This window comes from Saccopteryx leptura, chromosome 3, assembly GCF_036850995.1.
Source record: "Saccopteryx leptura isolate mSacLep1 chromosome 3, mSacLep1_pri_phased_curated, whole genome shotgun sequence".
Taxonomy (NCBI): Eukaryota; Metazoa; Chordata; class Mammalia; order Chiroptera; family Emballonuridae; genus Saccopteryx; species Saccopteryx leptura.
In genome coordinates this window covers 341622504-341640513 of record NC_089505.1, presented here as the reverse complement: position 1 = coordinate 341640513, position 18010 = coordinate 341622504, and positions in this window count along the sequence as shown.

The window sequence follows — 18010 nt, the reverse complement described above, 5'->3', positions numbered from 1 at the left end:
AGGAGAGAAGGACGGAAGGACAGAGAGAAAGGAATGAGGAAGGTAAAGGGGGAGGAGAGAGGAAAGAAGGAATAAGAGACAGACTATAGGTAACCGGAAATTAATGGTTTGATGTTCAGGACAACTTCAGAGCAAATTACATAAGAAGAGTAGCTTCAGATTTTGAAGTGTTTAAAGACATAGCAGAAGAACTTCTGCAAGCAGACATTTTGGATCTGCTTATGACACCAACACTCACATAGCTGAGAGAACTAAAGCTGGCAATTAAGGCTGGCAATCAGGATTTTTCAGCTCTTGCGGATTTAATAACCCTCAATTTGCAAATGCTTGTGCCAGAAAAACTGCATGTGAAAAAAATGTTTTAAAAAACATGAAAACAACTAATAAACAAGCATCAATGTTTGTCTAAATATCAGAAGAAGACTAAAAAGTAAAGAAAACATCTCAATAATTCAGTATATCCTACCAAAACAGCAAGGGAACATGAACTAGAATGCTTTGTTCAAAATAATTGTGGTTGTACCAAAACTCACCTCTTTCTCCTAAATCTGACCCTAAGTCTAGCCCTAGTTGTCGAATCCTTTTTCCTCTGGTAACTTACTACAAAGGTATTTCTTCTTTTTCTTGTATTTCCATATCTTGCCCTCTCTGTAGGCTCCTTTCAGAAGTCCAAAAGAGTTCAAATTCCTGTTTCAAAATATATACTTTTGGCTTTTAGTTCCCCACTAGCAATCCTGTCCCTTCTCGGCAAGCTCTTCCAAAGAATGGTCTTTCTTCCCTTGTCACTCTGCAGTGAACCATAGTCAAGATTCTGTTCTTCCGACTCCCCTGACGCACCGCTCTGGCAAAAGATCATGCCTGACATCCTGGCCTACTGGTCTCTTTGTATTCGAAATCTTGACTTCTCTCTATCACCTGACTATACTGATATCTCCCTGCATGGAACAACTCTTCCTTTGGTTAGCAGGAAGTATTTCTTTTGAATGCCATGCTATTCATCTTGTCACTTCTTGGTTTATTTTCCAGATTCCCTTCCTACCCAGTCTTCCAATATTGGTAATAGCTATAGATGGCTTTCCTATTGTTTTTCAATATTAACGTTCTCCTATGTAATTTTATCAATTCCTGCAGCCCCAACAGCTTGACACATACATGCAAATTAACACCCAAATCTATGGCTCTGTGTCACACCTGTCTTATATGGTCCAGAAATATTTGTTTACTGCTTAGCTTACTCGCAGACATCTCAAAATCAGCTCGAATCTGCACTCTGTATTTGCTCTTCTTTTGAATTTTCCCCATTTTAGTGAATGACCCATCATCTATCCCTTCATCCAAACCATTCTAAGGCTCTTGCTGCCTTCAATCTAACATCCCTTTTATCTATTCACTATGTGATAGGCAGAGAAATTTTTTCTCAAACTGCAGTTTCTTTCATTTGTCCCACTTCTTTATACCTTTGTGTCTGCTCACCCACCCTCTTTGGCTTAAGTGTCTTAGTCCATGGAGATTTCTTTTTTTTTTTTTATTCATTTTAGAGAGGAGAAGGAGAGACAGACAGAGAGAGAGAGAGAGAGAGAGAGAGAGAGAGAGAGGAGAGACAGAGAGAGAGAGAAGGGAAGAGGAGCTGGAAGCATCAACTCCCATATGTGCCTTGACCAGGCAAGCCCAGGGTTTTGAACCTGTGACCTCAGCATTTCCAGGTCGACGCTTTATCCACTGTGCCACCACAGGTCAGGCCCATGGAGATTTCTTAACTCTCTCAACTCAATAAAATTGATGATTCGGCCTTATATTCCCATTGCATTCTATGCTGACAACTGTCATGCCACCCTAAATACTCCACTGCACCTAAAAATGATTCTACTATATTCTAAGTTCTCCTAACTTTATTTTAGGTTCTTTGATGTCAGAAATGGAACTTACTCATCTTTCTACTCCTGGCATGAACATAGTACGCAGCATATAACTAGCAACAACATAAGTCCATTGAATAAGTGACTACTCCTTACATTGTCAGAAGAATAAAAACACCATCACAAAAGGCAGTCCTTCATTTCTAAAAATGGTAATAACATAGCACATTAAAAATTCACCACATCAACCCCTGGCTGGTTTTATCAGTGGTAGAGTGTTGGCACCAGCGTATGGATGTCCCAGCGTATGGTTTAATTCTGGTCAGGGCACACAGGAGAAGTGCCCATCTGCTTCTCCACTGTGCCCCCTCTCACTTCTCTCTCTCTCTCTCTCTTCTCCTCCCTCCTGCAGCCATGGCTCAATTAGAGCGAGTTGGCCCCCAGGACTGAGGATGGCTCCATGGCATCTGTCTCAGGCATTAAAAAATGGCTCCAGTTGCAAGGGAGCAAGGGCCCCAGATGAGCAGAGCATCACCCCCTAGTAGGCTTGCTGGGTGGATTTTGGTCAGGGTGCATGCAGGAGTTTGTTTCTGCCTCCCCTCTTCTCACTAAATTAAAAAAAAAATTCACTACATCAATACTCATCTCTCTCTCAATGTTTGGTTCTCCCTTTAAGATACAGTTCTAATTATAATAGTGTAGTATTCCAGCCGGCTGGGAACTACCAGTGTCGTGTGGAAAAAAAACCTACTCAAGACACAAACTTATGTCAAGAGGAAGAGAGAGGGAGGCCTGCCAAGGGAGGAAAAGGGAGACCTGCTGAATCTCCTTCTCCCTTAGCTTTCATTATCAGAAGCAGAACAGAGGTAATAGGATTATAAAGGAGGGACATCAGGTGACAAGGGGAAGAATGATTAATGGCCACTTTGCTGTCATGGAGAAAGAGCTAAATTGATCAAAACATTCTTTTCCTTTTGCCAATTAATAAGCGCAAAGGAAGGGGCAATCCAGAACCTCTAGGCTAATTTTCTAAAGCCCATTCACATGCATTCCTTTGTGTCTACACAAAGGTCACTCATTCACATTCTTGGTGTTTGTATCCAAGAGACATTCACTCAGGGTTTTAAACTAAAGTTTCCCAATCCAAGTCATGGAGGGTTCAAGGTTAGATGAGTGTGATTCCCTACATAATAGTAATGAAATATCAAATGCCTGCTGAATAGTATTTTCCAAGGCAAATGTAAAGCATGGGTTTTCTCGATCACCTGTAGATTTGCTGTACAATGTAGCAAGACTCATTTGTTAACTGCAGCACATCTGCTCCCGCCCCAAGTACAGTGTGTCCATAAAGTCATGGTACACTTTTGACCGGTCACAGGAAAGCAATAAAAGACGATAGAAATGTGAGATCTGCACCAAATAAAAGGAAAACTCTCCCAGTTTCATACCTATTCAGTGCAGTTCGATGTGGGCTCACGCACAGAATTTTTAGGGCTCCTTAGGTAGCTATCCCGTATAGCCTCTACAGACTCATCACTGACTGATGGCCTACCAGAACGGGGTTTCTCCACCAAACTACCGGTTTCCTTCAACTGCTTATCCCACGCAGTAATGTTATTCCTATGTGGTGGTGCTTCATCATAAACGCGCCGATATTCACGTTGCACTTTGGTCATGGATTCAAATTTAGCAAGCCACAGAACACACTGAACTTTCCTCTGTACCATCCACATCTCAACTGGCATGGCCATGGGCTGCTCCGCTGTATACATGGTGTTACGTCATCATCTGCGCATGTGCACATGCTGCCACATCATCCTACAGAAACTGGGAGGGTTTTTCTTTTATTTGGTGCAGATTTCACATTTCTATCGTCTTTTGTTGCTTTCCTGTGACCGGTCAAAAGTGTACCATGACTTTACGGACACAATGTAGAAACAGTGTGCCCCTACTTTGAATGCTACACACCTCTGGGCCCTGCGCCCTGGGCCCTGGGCCAACCATGTGCTCCTGGTGCATCAGATTGTAGAAAGCGAATAGCAGAAGCAGCTTTATTTCACATTGACACTCCAGCCTTGGTCTGGAGCCATGTTCATATTGGGGTTCTCCTGAAGGTGTTATCCAGTACTCAAAATCCAGCCTTATTCAACTTTCTCCTCCTTCCTGAATCTAGTTTGACTACCTGAATCTGACCCATATCTTGTTCTGACCTTGAGATTTTCTATAAATTAATTCCAAGAGGACATGGCCTATATCCTACAAGCAAATGGAAAACAGCAACTAATTAAGGGGGAATACACTAGAATTTGGTAGGAATAACAAGAAGAGAGCCAGAATTGAGACCCACCAGTGACAGAAGTCAGAGACCAAGATTTATAAGAAACTACTTATATGTATAGTCAAGTCTCAGACCTGGTTCCTTAAGACCAGAGATTACCTGATTCAAGGGGGAATTCACTGGATAGAGTTTCAGAAGTAGAGATAGGGAGAAAAGACCTGTCAGAATCAGAGGCAGGAAGGCATTTCAGAAATTGGCTTACTCCCTAAGAACGTGTGTGAGTGGAGTCATAACAGGAACACCACTGTCGGGTTCTGAAATCTGTGCTTATTGGGCAAATACCCTGAACCCTCAAGGGTGTTGGTAAAAATCAAAGCTAAGATACATACATAGAACACCTTGCTCAACCTGCGGCATGTACGATGTTCTTACTGTTCAGTTTGTTATCATTATTATCTCAAACTCACAAGATCATCAGCCACTTTTCCCCCGTGAGATTTCTCTTCGTTGGTTCAGCATTTCACTATCTGAAGAAGCTTTGCAAACTCTTCAAGCTTTACAACTTTAGCATGCTCATCTTTCTTAAGAATCTTTTTAAAGATGTTGATGAATTGCTGTCACTTTTTTCTAGGGAATTCCACTGTGAATCTTTCTCTGTGCAGAGAATTTTCTGGTATACTCAGCCTTTCTTCAGTATATTTAAATAATACCACTGTGATTTTAAAATATGGTCCTCATTGTATGGTGACTCTACTTTGCTTTGTTTTGATGATAAGTTCCTGTACTGTCTCTGGATCTACCTTCTTGGGGTCTTCAACGGACCTCTCTTCCTCCACTTAACTATGTCTTAGAAAGCCAACATTGATCCTCCTCACAATCTGAAGAGTCGGAATATGGTATCTTGTCAGGGGTTTCATAAAGTTCTTAAATATTATTTATTAACTTGCTAAATATTCGTAGTTTCAATCCCAACACTTTTTGTACTAACATGCTACTATTGCTATGATTTCTTTCCTGCAAACATAGACCAAAAAATCACACATAATACATATTTTATTAGCATAGGCAATAAAACAAGAAGATATATTTGTAGTATGAATAATCTGACTAAAAATAAATGTCCTATCATAAAGGCCACATAAAGAAACAAAACAGCCTCTAAAATTTCATTCTTACATAAATGATACATACATACATTTCAAAGAAGGTTAGAAGGGATCTACAAGAAGAACTTTGTCCATTTCTGTCATGCTTGTATTTTGAATTTCAAATAATTGATTGCACATAGAAGATGAAGGATCGGCGATTTTAAAATACATTCCATGTAACATATATTGTCACTCAATAATATTCAATATAAATTTATCAACACAGAATCCTTCAGATAGGTAACTGCATTAATATTTCACTAGACTGACATTCCGTCTTTTAAAACTTGGTTATAATATCTGGAGACTCTTAAAATTGAAATCTGAATTCCCATAAAAGTATAAATTTCTTCACTATTTTTCCTTTACCTGTCTGAAATTTTGTTGTTATTATTCCATATGACATGTGTGTGAATGAGTGCAGAATTTCTACCAGCCTAGACCAACCATGGCTACTGGAAATAATAGTATAGTATCCAGATAATCAGGACTGAGATCAAGTCCTGCCCAAACAAAAATTATTTTTATTACTAAAACTTATTCTTAGGAGTAAATGTTATACTCACTCCTGAAAAAAAATAGAGTTAGAAAGAATTTGGAGTTCTGAAATGGACTCTTTTAGGTTCTTAAATTTCGAGTTACAAACTTCATCGCATGGATGAAGTCATAATTGCTTGCAGTTTAAATATTGAAAAAAAAACTGACCAAAGTGAATCAGCTATTAAACATGGAGAAAAGAGAATAAGGAAGATATATACTCAAAAGGTTATACTTATTTCATAGATTAAAAAATACCTTTGCAATTGCTAGTGACATTCATTTGTTTCCAAAGTGCAATCTAATTTCAGATTTCTGCATGCTCGGTTGGACCATCTTTTATTACTGTTTCTCAATGGTCCACAGTTATCCTTCATGATGTGAAATGGTTCTTCAGTGTTTTTTAATGTACTTCTTCTGCATCCCTTATTTGCATTCATTTCATTTAATTCCTATATACAGTAAATGCTTAGAGTTCTCATTATACAGCTCTCATACCTTTCAAGGAACATTAGGAACTCTACTCTTTAAAATAATTATTATACTAATCTTGTTAAAGCCATGAAGTTTGGACCTATAAGACCGAATGGGTTCAAGCATCAGCTTCAGGTGCTGAGGATAACTCAGCTCATTTGAGCATCAGCCCCAGATGAGGGTTGCCAGGTGAATTCCAGTGGGGTACATACAGGAGTCTCTCTCTCTCTCTCTCTCTCTCCTCCTCTCACTTAAAAAAAAAAAAAGTAGAGTGAGTTTTCAAGAAACAGTGATCATTATACTGCCTCTGGAAGTGAAAGCAGCTTGCAAATCGTTACATAAATGTATTTATACAAAGTTAGCAATCAGAGACATGTGAAGTTCCTATCTCAAGTCTTACCAGGAAGAGTAAGAAGAAAAAGCATATGGAAAAGAAACAGGAAGGCAAGCAACAACAGTGAAATGGCACAAATCTATGACCATAGTAGAATAATGAATATGTCAGCAAAATTTACAAATGAAGAGAGAGGTCATCAGACTCACAGCTACAATCTTCTGCTTGGTAGGTTGGCCAAATAGCAACTGGTTAGTTAGACATAGATGTCTCTCTTAGAGAATCAGACTTAGTCAATGGCTGGCCCTCACCATAATCATAACAAACATATTCTCTATCTAGAGCTAAAAAGAAAAATATATACGTATTTGGCTTAACATAATAGTATATGGCATAATGTAAGTCTCAAAAGTCAGGATAGTGACTTCTTGTTGGCAGGGTCTGACATGCTAGGCTAGGATGGGGATTATGTACTAAGATATTCAGTTCTATTTGCTCAAGTAAAGTTGGTAGAAGTAGAATCTTACTTTAGAATGACACATCAGTTAATCCATGATGAAATTCATGGTGACAGGAAAACTACTAATAATCATTACCATTGTTGCTATTATTAAAATCAAATGTCCAATACTCATTATCACATGACATTTTTCTAAAACTATTTTTATATTTTAAAAACAGGAAGTAGGAAAAGTACAAAAATATTTTTATATTTTTATTCAACAAATTGAATAAAAATAAGCATAGAAAATTCTTTTGTTTATTTTTTCAAGATTTTATTTATTGACTTCTTTTTTTAAGATTTTATTTATTGACTTTTGGGTTTTTTTTTTAAGATTTTATGTATTGACTTTTGGGTTTTTGTTGTTTTTTTTTTTTGTATTTTTCAGAAATGAGAAGTGGAGGAGGCACAGAGGGGGGCATCAGGCAGACAGACTCCCACAGGTGCTTGACCAGACATCGCTCCACCACAACCGGAGCCATTCTAGCGCCTAAGGCGGAGGCCATGGAGCCATCCTCAGCACTCAGGCCAACTTTGCTCCACTGGAGCCTTGGCTGCGGGAGGGGAAGAAAGAGATAGAGAGAAAGGAGAGAGAGAAGGGTGGAGAAGCAGATGAGTACTTCTCCTGTATGCCCTGGCCAGGAATCGAACCTGGGACTTCCACACGCCAGGCCGATCTCTACTGCTGAGCCAACCAGCCAGGGCTTATTTATTGATTTTACAGAGGGGTGGTAGTGAGAAGTATCAACTCATCACCAGCAACTGCTTCACTTTAGTTGTTCATTGTTTGCTTTTGCTTATTATATGTGCCTTGACTGAGCAAGCCCAGGGTTTCAACCCGATGACCTCAGCATTCCAGGTTGATGCTCCAGCCACTGCACCTCCATAGGCCAGGCAAGTAGTATCTTTAATGTTTTATATCTAGTATGAGGAGAAGTGAAGCAAAGTATTATAGCTATTAGGTAAGTATATCCAATATGTATGGCTAAAATGCCAATGACCCATAGCAATCATGCCTTGCTATAACAATTAAAAATTGGTATGCCTACCTGTTGGGTTGCCCTGGTTTATGATTCTAGAACAGAAATCTTATTCCTGTATATCAGGACAATAAAACTTTCTAGTTAAGTAGCTAAATGACTCAACTAAGTCAGACTGATTGGGTGGTGGGTATCCTCCTTGTTCGCCATTGCTGCTTCTACACCATTCTCCCTCTCTCTGTCATTCCATTGCCCCCTGATTCTCATTTCTACTGACTATTTCACTGTGATGGTTAAATTTGGTAAATATGGTTAACCAGTCATGGTTCATTTGGGTCATTTAGACTATAACATCATGATGTGTCAATTTGGTTAGGCCATGGTACCCAGATAATTGGTCAAACATCAGTCTAGATTTTACTGTGAAGGTATTTTTTAGGTAACGTTAACATTTAAATCAGTAGACTTTTAGTAAAGCAGATTACCCTTTCTAGTGTAGGTGGGCCTCATTCAAACACTTGAAGGCCATACAGGAAATGTTGAGGTTTCTCCAGAAAGAGAAAACTCTGCCTTTGGTCTGCCTTTGGACTCAAACTGCAATATCAACTCTCCTTGAGTCCCCAGCCTGCCAGCCTATCCTGCCGATTTCAGACTTTTGGACATGTCAATCCCTATAATCACATGAGCCAATTCCTTAAAATAAAATTACTCTCTCTCTCTCTCTCTCTCTCTCTCTCTCTCTCCCTAATGGTATAATTTTATATATTTGTTTTGTTTCTCTGGAGAACTGTGACTTATATGGTCAGCTTGAGATACACGATTAGTTCATATTTACTGTTGTTTAAAACCAACCAATTCAGATCTCTATTTTGATTTATCTCAATAATGCATGTTCTTCCTCAATTGAAGGTTTCTCCCTCATTTCCCAGCCACAAGATAAGTCAAAAACTCCAACTGGCTGGAAAATTGAGTCTTCCCCCATCCTCCCTCAGCTGATGGTCTTGCTTCCTATTTCACTGAGAAAACAGAAGCAGCCAGAAGAGAACTTCCTCAAGCCCCTATTACCAAAAACCTATCCACCTACCTGTTATTGGTCCATATCCTACTATTGGTCCATATCCTTGGACTTCCTGCCAATGCACTTTTGACTGAGATCAGTTTCTCCACTTATCCACCAATCCCTTCTCACTGACTCCAGAAATCCTCCCCCTCTTTTTTGTCTCATCAAATTCCCCCTGTCTTTTGCTTCGATGGGAACAGCATTCAAATATACTGTCATTTATTCCATTTTAATAAATAAATTTTCCAAAAACTCTTTAATTGCACATCCCCTTTCGGCTGACATCTAAATTCTCTGTTCCCTTTATAACAAAGTGCCTCAAAACTCAAAAGCATTGTTTAAACTTGCTATCTCCAATTCCTTTTCTTCTCTTCTTTTTTGACCCATTCCCTTCTGGTTTTTACCCCCTCCACACTATTGAATCCAATCTTGCCCAGGTTACGGAAGACCTCCATGTTGTAAATATAATTAAAGTCAGTCTTTATTTTGCTGGACTTACTAGCAGCCTACATCACAGTTAATGTTCTCTCCAACTTGAAACACTCTGTCTTGGTTTTCAGGATACCAACATCTTCCTAGTCTTCTTCCACTGACTGCTCCTTCTCAATTTGCTTTTGCTGATTCTTCTTGTTCTGCAAAATGAGATGGATCCCGAGGCTGAGAGCCACTGTCTTCCTTATCCTTCTGTCTTCAGTTTCTTCGAGATTTCATTCAGCCTCAGAACCCACAGATTTATTATAACTCTAGATCTCTCCGCTCTCTACTCTTCCTTCAGATGTCCATATGGCTCACTCTCTCACCTCTTCTCAGTCTCGGCTAAAATGTCACCTTGTCAGTACAGCTTTCACCACATAAAATTGAACCTTCCTCTCCCCACTGTCCCTCTGCCCAGCTCTGACAATCCTTATCTCTCCCTTCTCTCTTACATTATTATTTTTTACAACGTTGAACATGCTCTCACATTTACTTATTTGTTTTGTTGCTTGTCTCTTCCACTAAAAACTACATTTCTTAAAAACAGGAACTGGGGTTCTTTTTGTCCCCTGTTTTTTGCCCAGAACCTAAAGCATTTTATACATTGTAGATGCTCAGTATGCTGGCTGAACAAATGGTCTTGCACAGTTTTTTCCCCCATTTTCCCCTGTGATGCAGGAACTAAGATTCCTTGCTCAGTTTTCCTACAAATTGAGGTCTTCAAAATCTGCTGATAGACTTCCCTGATTCTAAACACGCTCCTGCCACTTCAACTACATAATTGCCTACCACTTGAATCACACCAATTATGTACCCCTTTTTTTGCACAAATAGTTTCTTCTGAACATTTTACTAACATTATTTATTATCTATGTCCAGAGATGAGAGGACTATTGATCTGCTCAAAGAACACCAAGGCGGCTGGTGTGACCGGCTTCAGCAGATCGAGCCAGGAAGATAGTAGTGGGCGATAAGGTCAAAATGGTAACCAAGAGGCAGTGAAGGAAGATGGAGATAAAGTAGCAGCTTGTAAACTTGAAAAGACTTGAGGTTTTTCTCAGAATAAGTTGGGAAGTTCTTGAACATTTTTGAGTGGGTATAACGTGATCTGACATGTTTTTAAAAATTCACTCTGCCTGCTAGTTGAAAATGTCACTATTCAAAGACACTTAATTTTTCTGTACCTCATTTGCAAAAACCAGTAAGCTAGATTAGAGATCTTTCTAGGTTGTATCAACATTAAGAAATCATAAAAATATGAGTAGAAAAGTTTTGTTTTGTTTTTTAACCCCTGGTTTAGTTAAGGGTTTTTGTGATTGACAACAAGGAATAAATCTATTGATTAACTTGACACTATTGTTAAATAAATACTTGGAAACAGTTAATTCATGATGAATGAGGCTGCTTGTCAAAGTGCCTTTCAAATTCTCAGATTCTCCTATTTGCTATGGCTTCAAAGGTATTTTCACATGTCCCCACTAAAACTCGGATTGAGGAGCTTCTCATAGGAAAAACGGCAGAAATTCAGCAGATGCAAGATTTATTGTGATTCAAATTTGAATAAAATTAATCAAATCATGGCACAAGAAACTGAAGTACAATACAATGTATTGAAATGTGTTCTTTTCCTAATAACACTTTTTAAAACATGCAAATGGTACTGGCTTAACCAGACTAAGATACCACAGATATTGAAGGTTTTTCTGCTTTTGATTTATTCTCAGTGTGAGAAGAGTCCATTTTTTAATCAGGAGTCCCCACAGAAACAAAACAAGTAAGATGGATGGATGGATGAAGATAGATTGATGATAGATAGGTAGGTAGATAGATGATAGACAGATGATAGGTAGATAGATGATAGATTGATAGATAGATAGATAGATAGATAGATAGATAGATAGATAGATAGATAGATACATAGATACATAGATACATAGATACATAGATACATAGATAGAGATAGATATTTTAAGGAAATGTCTATGATTGTAGGAGTTGACAAGTACAAAATGTGTAGACTGCAGGCTAAAAATTCAGGCAAGAGCTGACAGTGCAGTCCAAATTCCACAGGGTAGCAGGATGAAAACTCAGGCACGGTTTCTATGTTGCAGTCTTGAGTAGAATTATTTCTTCAGGAAATTTCAGTCTTTGTTGTTAAGGCCTTCAACAGATTGAACGGAAGGTAATCTGCTTTACTCAAAGCTGATTTAAATGTTAAATGTTTTTTGTTTGTTTGTTTTAGCAAGAGAAAAAGAAACAGAGAGAGACAGAGAGAGGGACAGATAGGCAGAAAGGGAGAGAGATGAGAAGCATCAATTCTTCGTTGCAGCACCTTAGTTGTTCATTGGTTTTTTCTCAAATGTGCCTTGACCAGGGGACTGCAGCTGAGCCAGTGACTCCCTGCTCAAGGCAACGACCTTGGGCTTCAACCCAGCGACCTTTGGGCTTAAGCCAGTAACCATGGGGTCATGTCTATGATCCCATGCTAAAGCCAGCAACCCCATGCTCAAGCTGGTGAGCCTTGCTCAAGCTAGGTGAGCCTGCACTCTAGCTGGCGACCTCAGGGTTTAGAACCTGGGTACTCTGCATCCTAGGCCGACGTCCTATCCACTGTGCACCACCTGGTCATGCTGATTTAAATGATTACATACAAAAAATACCCTCACAGCAATATCTAAACTGGTATCTGAGCAAATATTTTGACACCATAACCTAGCTAAGTTGACATATAACAGTAATTATCATATCATGTTAACTGCAATTCAAAGCTCCTTCACATGGTAAGGTCTCAGTAAATGCTGAACTGAATAATATATATATTTTTTTCTCTGTATTTTTCTGAAGCTGGAAACGGGGAGAGACAGTCAGACAGACTCCCGCATGCGCCCAACCGGGATCCACCCGGCACGCCCTCCAGGGGCGACGCTCTGCCCACCAGGGGGCGATGCTCTGCCCCTCTGGGGCGTCGCTCTGCCACGACCAGAGCCACTCTAGCGCCTGGGGCAGAGGCCAAGGAGCCATCCCCAGCGCCCGGGCCATCTTTGTTCCAATGGAGCCTTGGCTGCGGGAGGGGAAGAGAGAGACAGAGAGGAAGGAGGGGGGGGGGTGGAGAAGCAAATGGGCGCCTCTCCTATGTGCCCTGGCTGGGAATTGAACCCGGGTCCCCTGCACGCCAGGCCGACGCTCCACCACTGAGCCAACCGGCCAGGGCCTGAACTGAATAATATTAATCCTCAACCAGCACAGATTATTCCACTCACCTGACTTTTTTTTTTTTTTTTTGCATGATATTCCAATTGCATTATTCTTCCCTTTCTCTTTTTGCTGGAAACAAAAGCAAGACCTATAATTTGAATTTCTATTATTAAATCCATGCACGAGAACCATCAGTACTATTAATGAGGAAGGAAATGTCAAATTTTCTTCTACTTCTCTAGCCCTGTGATGCTTACATAAATTATATTTGAGACTTGCTAAGGAAAAATCCCTAGATTAGATTCATCTATTATATGTGGAAAGTAACCTGACAATGGACAAAAGTGTTCTAAATGAAGTTGGGTCTGCAATGTTAGGAGAGACACAATGTATTTTCATGGAACTTAAAGCCCTCTTCTCACAGCTAGATTTTCACATACTAGAGTTTCTTAGAAAAATCCTTTTCTTAAGAGGAATTTAGGAAGTTGTATCCTAGCATCTTAGAACACACCTGTCTGTCTACTTTGCATTGACTAGTTTTCACCCTGTGTTCTGGAGTGAAGATGAATAACAAAGGTGAAAGTTACCTGCTCAGGATCCACTATCTCCTTGAATTTCCCAGTTCCAACTGCTGACCGTCCAACTGCTGTGCTCTCTGTCCATCAGGAGTCTCCTGCTGCCTCAGTCCTTCCTGCTGAGGCTATGTTTCCCCCCCAGGACATAACCTCTTCCCTGTTGCTGTCGCTTCATATATCATGCTCTTTCCATAAGATTAGGCTTCCAGTTTGGAAGCCAGTCCCTCTTAACTCCCCCACATCCACTGAAGTGTATAGGTCTAGTTCAAGGTCCTCATCTCTCCCAGAATGCCTGTCCTGTAGCAGAATTCACAGAGTATTATTACCCCTATATAAATGGGCCAGGGTTTTCTCACCTGTAAAATTAGGAGATTGGACTAGAGATGACCCTTTCAGCTCTGACAGTCTTATGATTCTATAAATGCCTCTTCTATTTAATGGTCCTTGACAGCACCTCAAGGAAAATGAAATCACACCAAGTCCTGAGTAGATTATTTCTCGACCTACATTTCTATGCCTAGCTCTCTTTTCTGATGATCAATTTCTCATAGTTCTCTTGGAGTAATGCTTCCATTTTTGGAGAGTAATTTTTTTTTCCTCTAAATATAGTTATTTCTCTATAGTTATTATCAGTTCACCCAATGATTTTAGTCAGACCATTAGTGATGTGCTAAAGATTTCCCTTCTGCAGTTCTTACACAACACAAATTAAATTTAAACAGCAAGCATTGCTAATCTATGACTTCCTGCCCCTCAGAAGCTTGTCACTGAGTTTTCTGGCCAACACTCACACGTGCTTCTGGTCCTGGGCCTTTGCTGGCAAGGAGTTGCTGGGTTTCCCCACTTCCTCCTCTTTTGGGAGAAGAATATTTCTATACAGTGTGTTTATTAGGAACCTTATTTCCGGAAGCTTGAAAATAGAAGCTTAAGAACAAAGCTAATTTACATAAGATACAAACCTATCCTTGAAAGCATAACACATTTGAAATGATAGATTGAGTAAAAGTTAATGTAGTTTTCCATTATGTATAAGAATAAGGCAAATTCTCTTGTCATTTATTTTTACTTTTCTAAACAAAGTTTATAACAACGAAATTTTTATTCACTGAAATACTGTACTCTTTTTTTCCAAAGACCTTTAGCAAAGACTGTTTTAGGAAAGACAGTATCTGTACTGCATGCATAAACCACATCTTAGAAAAAATGATTAATGAGATTGTTTCCCTTTCCTAAACAACTGAATTAAATTAAAGGCACAATCAAGCTTCTGGGCTGCACAGAAGTCAGTCATTAAAGTTGCTTTAAAAATTCAATAGGAAACAGCTGGTTCAGTGGACATGGATCTATGGCTCCTGTAGAGTTGAACTTGTCTGTCCCAAACCACACTGAAGTTATTCCAATAGCTCTGAGCAAAATGGTGACAGAGTAACCAGCATTAAACAAGATAAAGGATATGTGTTCTTTGGCTATTATGTTAGCAACTAAGTACATTGAAATACAATCAGCCAAAAATATAATTTCCAAAAAGAACATTACTGATATAATAAATGTTTATGACCTTTAAGTCTTCTAAAGGTTTAGCATGGTTCCAGGAGAAAAAAATTAGGCATTTTTTGCACTGCCATACTTTCTAACTAAGGCAAGAACTCCCTCGTGGCAAGAGGTCACCTGAGAGGGGCTTTGGGGAAAACTTCTTGGCCCCAAATCTTTCCTGCATCCACTGACATTACACTCTGAAACATCCACTAAGGATGTTTAACAAGGATGTTTAACATTTTCTCCCTTGTACTCCTGAAACTATATTTGGCTTCGAGATACATTCACTTATAAAGTTTTTTTCCTAAGAAGAATTTATGTTGGAGGGAAGGTTGGTGACAAAAGCAGAAAAATGCCAGGAGTCTGAAGTCAAAGGAAGAGAATAAAAACAAGGCTGGGAGGAGAGAGGGGAATCATTGGGAAAAGGAAACAATGGGTGATGAAGACAAATTTTATGTACTGTGCTTCAATGTCATGTCCAGGGTCCATGCTTAGCTTAGAAATCCTTAAATTTAAATTCAGAATGGATAATTTTGTGATTTAAAAGGCTGAGAAAAAAAAAAAAAGGTAAAAGGCTTGATGGAATAAGAAAATACACCGAGCACCAGAATTCAGCTTTGAACTAAATTAAAGGGCAAACATATCTATAGAAGCCTTCAGATAAGCATATTAGACTTTCTTGTTGCCAATTGTATTACCTGCTCTTCACATCTTGACCTTTAATTATTTAAGCTCTCTTTGGCACTGACACTCTTTACCTCTCCTTTCTTCTTAAAATTCTCTTCTTTGCCTGTTTTCTGTGATACCAGGCCTTTATCAGTGCTGGTAGCTTTCTTGAGCTCAATTTTCTCCTATGGGATATATAGTATATATAACCAACTCCTTATTGGGCTTCTCTACCTGACTATGTTGCTCAAAGTTAGGCTCATCATTTTCTTTGTCTATAGGAATCCCAGTCTTAACCATGGGAAATTCTTTCTAAGACCCCTAGTGAATGCTTGGGGTAGTAGTGAATGCTTCTGAGAGTAGTGAATACTCTCAGATGGTACCAAAACCTATGTATACTATGATTTTTCATACACACACACACATTATATTGATATTATGATAAAGCTTAATTTGTAAATTATGCACAATAAGAGATTAAGGACAATAACTACTAATAAAATAGAACAACTATAATAATATACTATAATAAAATTATGTGAATATGACCTCTCTCTTTCTCTCTCTCAAAATACCTTACGTACTGTACTCACATTTCTTCTTGTGTGATGTGAGATGATAAAATGCTACATGACAAGAAATGTTTGCAGTTTCAGGTGTGACAGCAAAACTAGCACAAAATTATTTTTCCTTCTTCACAATTTCATCGATAGAAGATTCATTTATACCCTAGAGCTTAGCATACAGTTTTTTATTCTTTCCTTATAATTGAGAACTCTCACTTAAAGGAGGCACTTTACAGCTTCTCTCTAGCATAAGGTAAATTGCCAGCATCATTATTCTTGCGCTTTGGGACCATTATTAAGTAAAATAAGGGTTACTTGAGTACAAGCACTCTGGTACTGCAATAGTCAATTTGGTAACTGAGATGGTCACTAAGTGATGGGTAAGGAGCATCTCAGTGTAAAAACACTGGATAAAGGGAGGATTCACATACTGGGAGGGACCAGTGGGACTCATGAGATTTTCATAACATGGTAGCATTACTCAGAACAGCACGCAATTTAAAACTTATGAATTGTTTATTTCCCAAATTTCCCATTTAGTATTTTTGGTTGCAGATTTTTGGTTGACTGCAGGTAACTGAAACTGTGAAAAGCAAAACCATGGATAAGGGGTGGGGGTTGGGGGCAGTACTACTGTACTGTATTATCCTCTTGACTGGTCTCCCAATTTGGGCCGCCTCCCATTCTGATAGAGGGGATTCAAGAGTTAAAATTTTAACTTGAGTAATAGTAGCTTTAGTTATAATCAATAGGCTTAATGGTTGATGCAAGTAAAAGCTTTATTCCAGGAACTGGGATACCTGACTTAACTGGCCTATATGACTTCATTAGATCTGCAAGCAATCCACCTTTGTGCCCCAGGGGTCTGTGAACAAAGCCTTTGTGCTCCAAGTACTCTGACTGTGATCCTATTAAATTTGACTCTGATATAATTAACTTTCCCTTGAAATTCTAAAACCCTTACCTACCCTCTTCTTCCCCTTATAAAAAGATTAGCTGGGATAGGATGTGGAAATGGCTTTTTAGGGTACCTAACCCATCTCCTCAGATCTCCAGCCATCTGAATAAAATTCCCATAAAGATTCATTCCCTGTCTCTACTTATTTGGCTGAGTGGTGACAGGTAGCACAAAGGCCAATATTTCCAGCTTTAATTCCTGGCCCCATCACAGATGGAAAATGGCTCATGGGCTCAGAAGGCTCCCATCTCCAACATCTTACAGAATTAAATCTATATACATCTGTATGTTATTTAAGACCCTTTATAATGTAATTTATGACTATAGTTTATTGGGGTGACACTGGTTAACAAAATTATAGGATTGTATGTTTATTTCCTTCCCACCCCCAACACACACACACACACACACACACACACACACACACAGCGCTTATATATCTGCAATACCAAACTACTTTATATCCTAAAACATACCCTATTCTTTTCTCCTATTTCCACCATCTGATGTTCTTTTGCCTGAAATGCTTTTCCATCACCTCTTGCCTATTTCTTTTTTTTTTTTTTTTTTTTTTTAACAGAGACAGAGAGAGAGTCAGAGAGAGGGATAGACAGGGACAGACAGACAGGAATGGAGAGATGAGAAGCATCAATCATTAGTTTTTCGTTGCGCATTGCAACACCTTAGTTGTTCATTGATTGCTTTCTCATACGTGCCTTGACTGTGGGCCTTCAGCGACCAAGCAACCCCTTTGAGCCAGCGACCTTGGGCTCAAGCTGGTGAGCTTTTGCTCAAACCAGATGAGCCCTCGCTCAAGCTAGGGAGCTCGGGGTCTTGAACCTGGGTCTTCTGCATCCCAGTCTGATGCTCT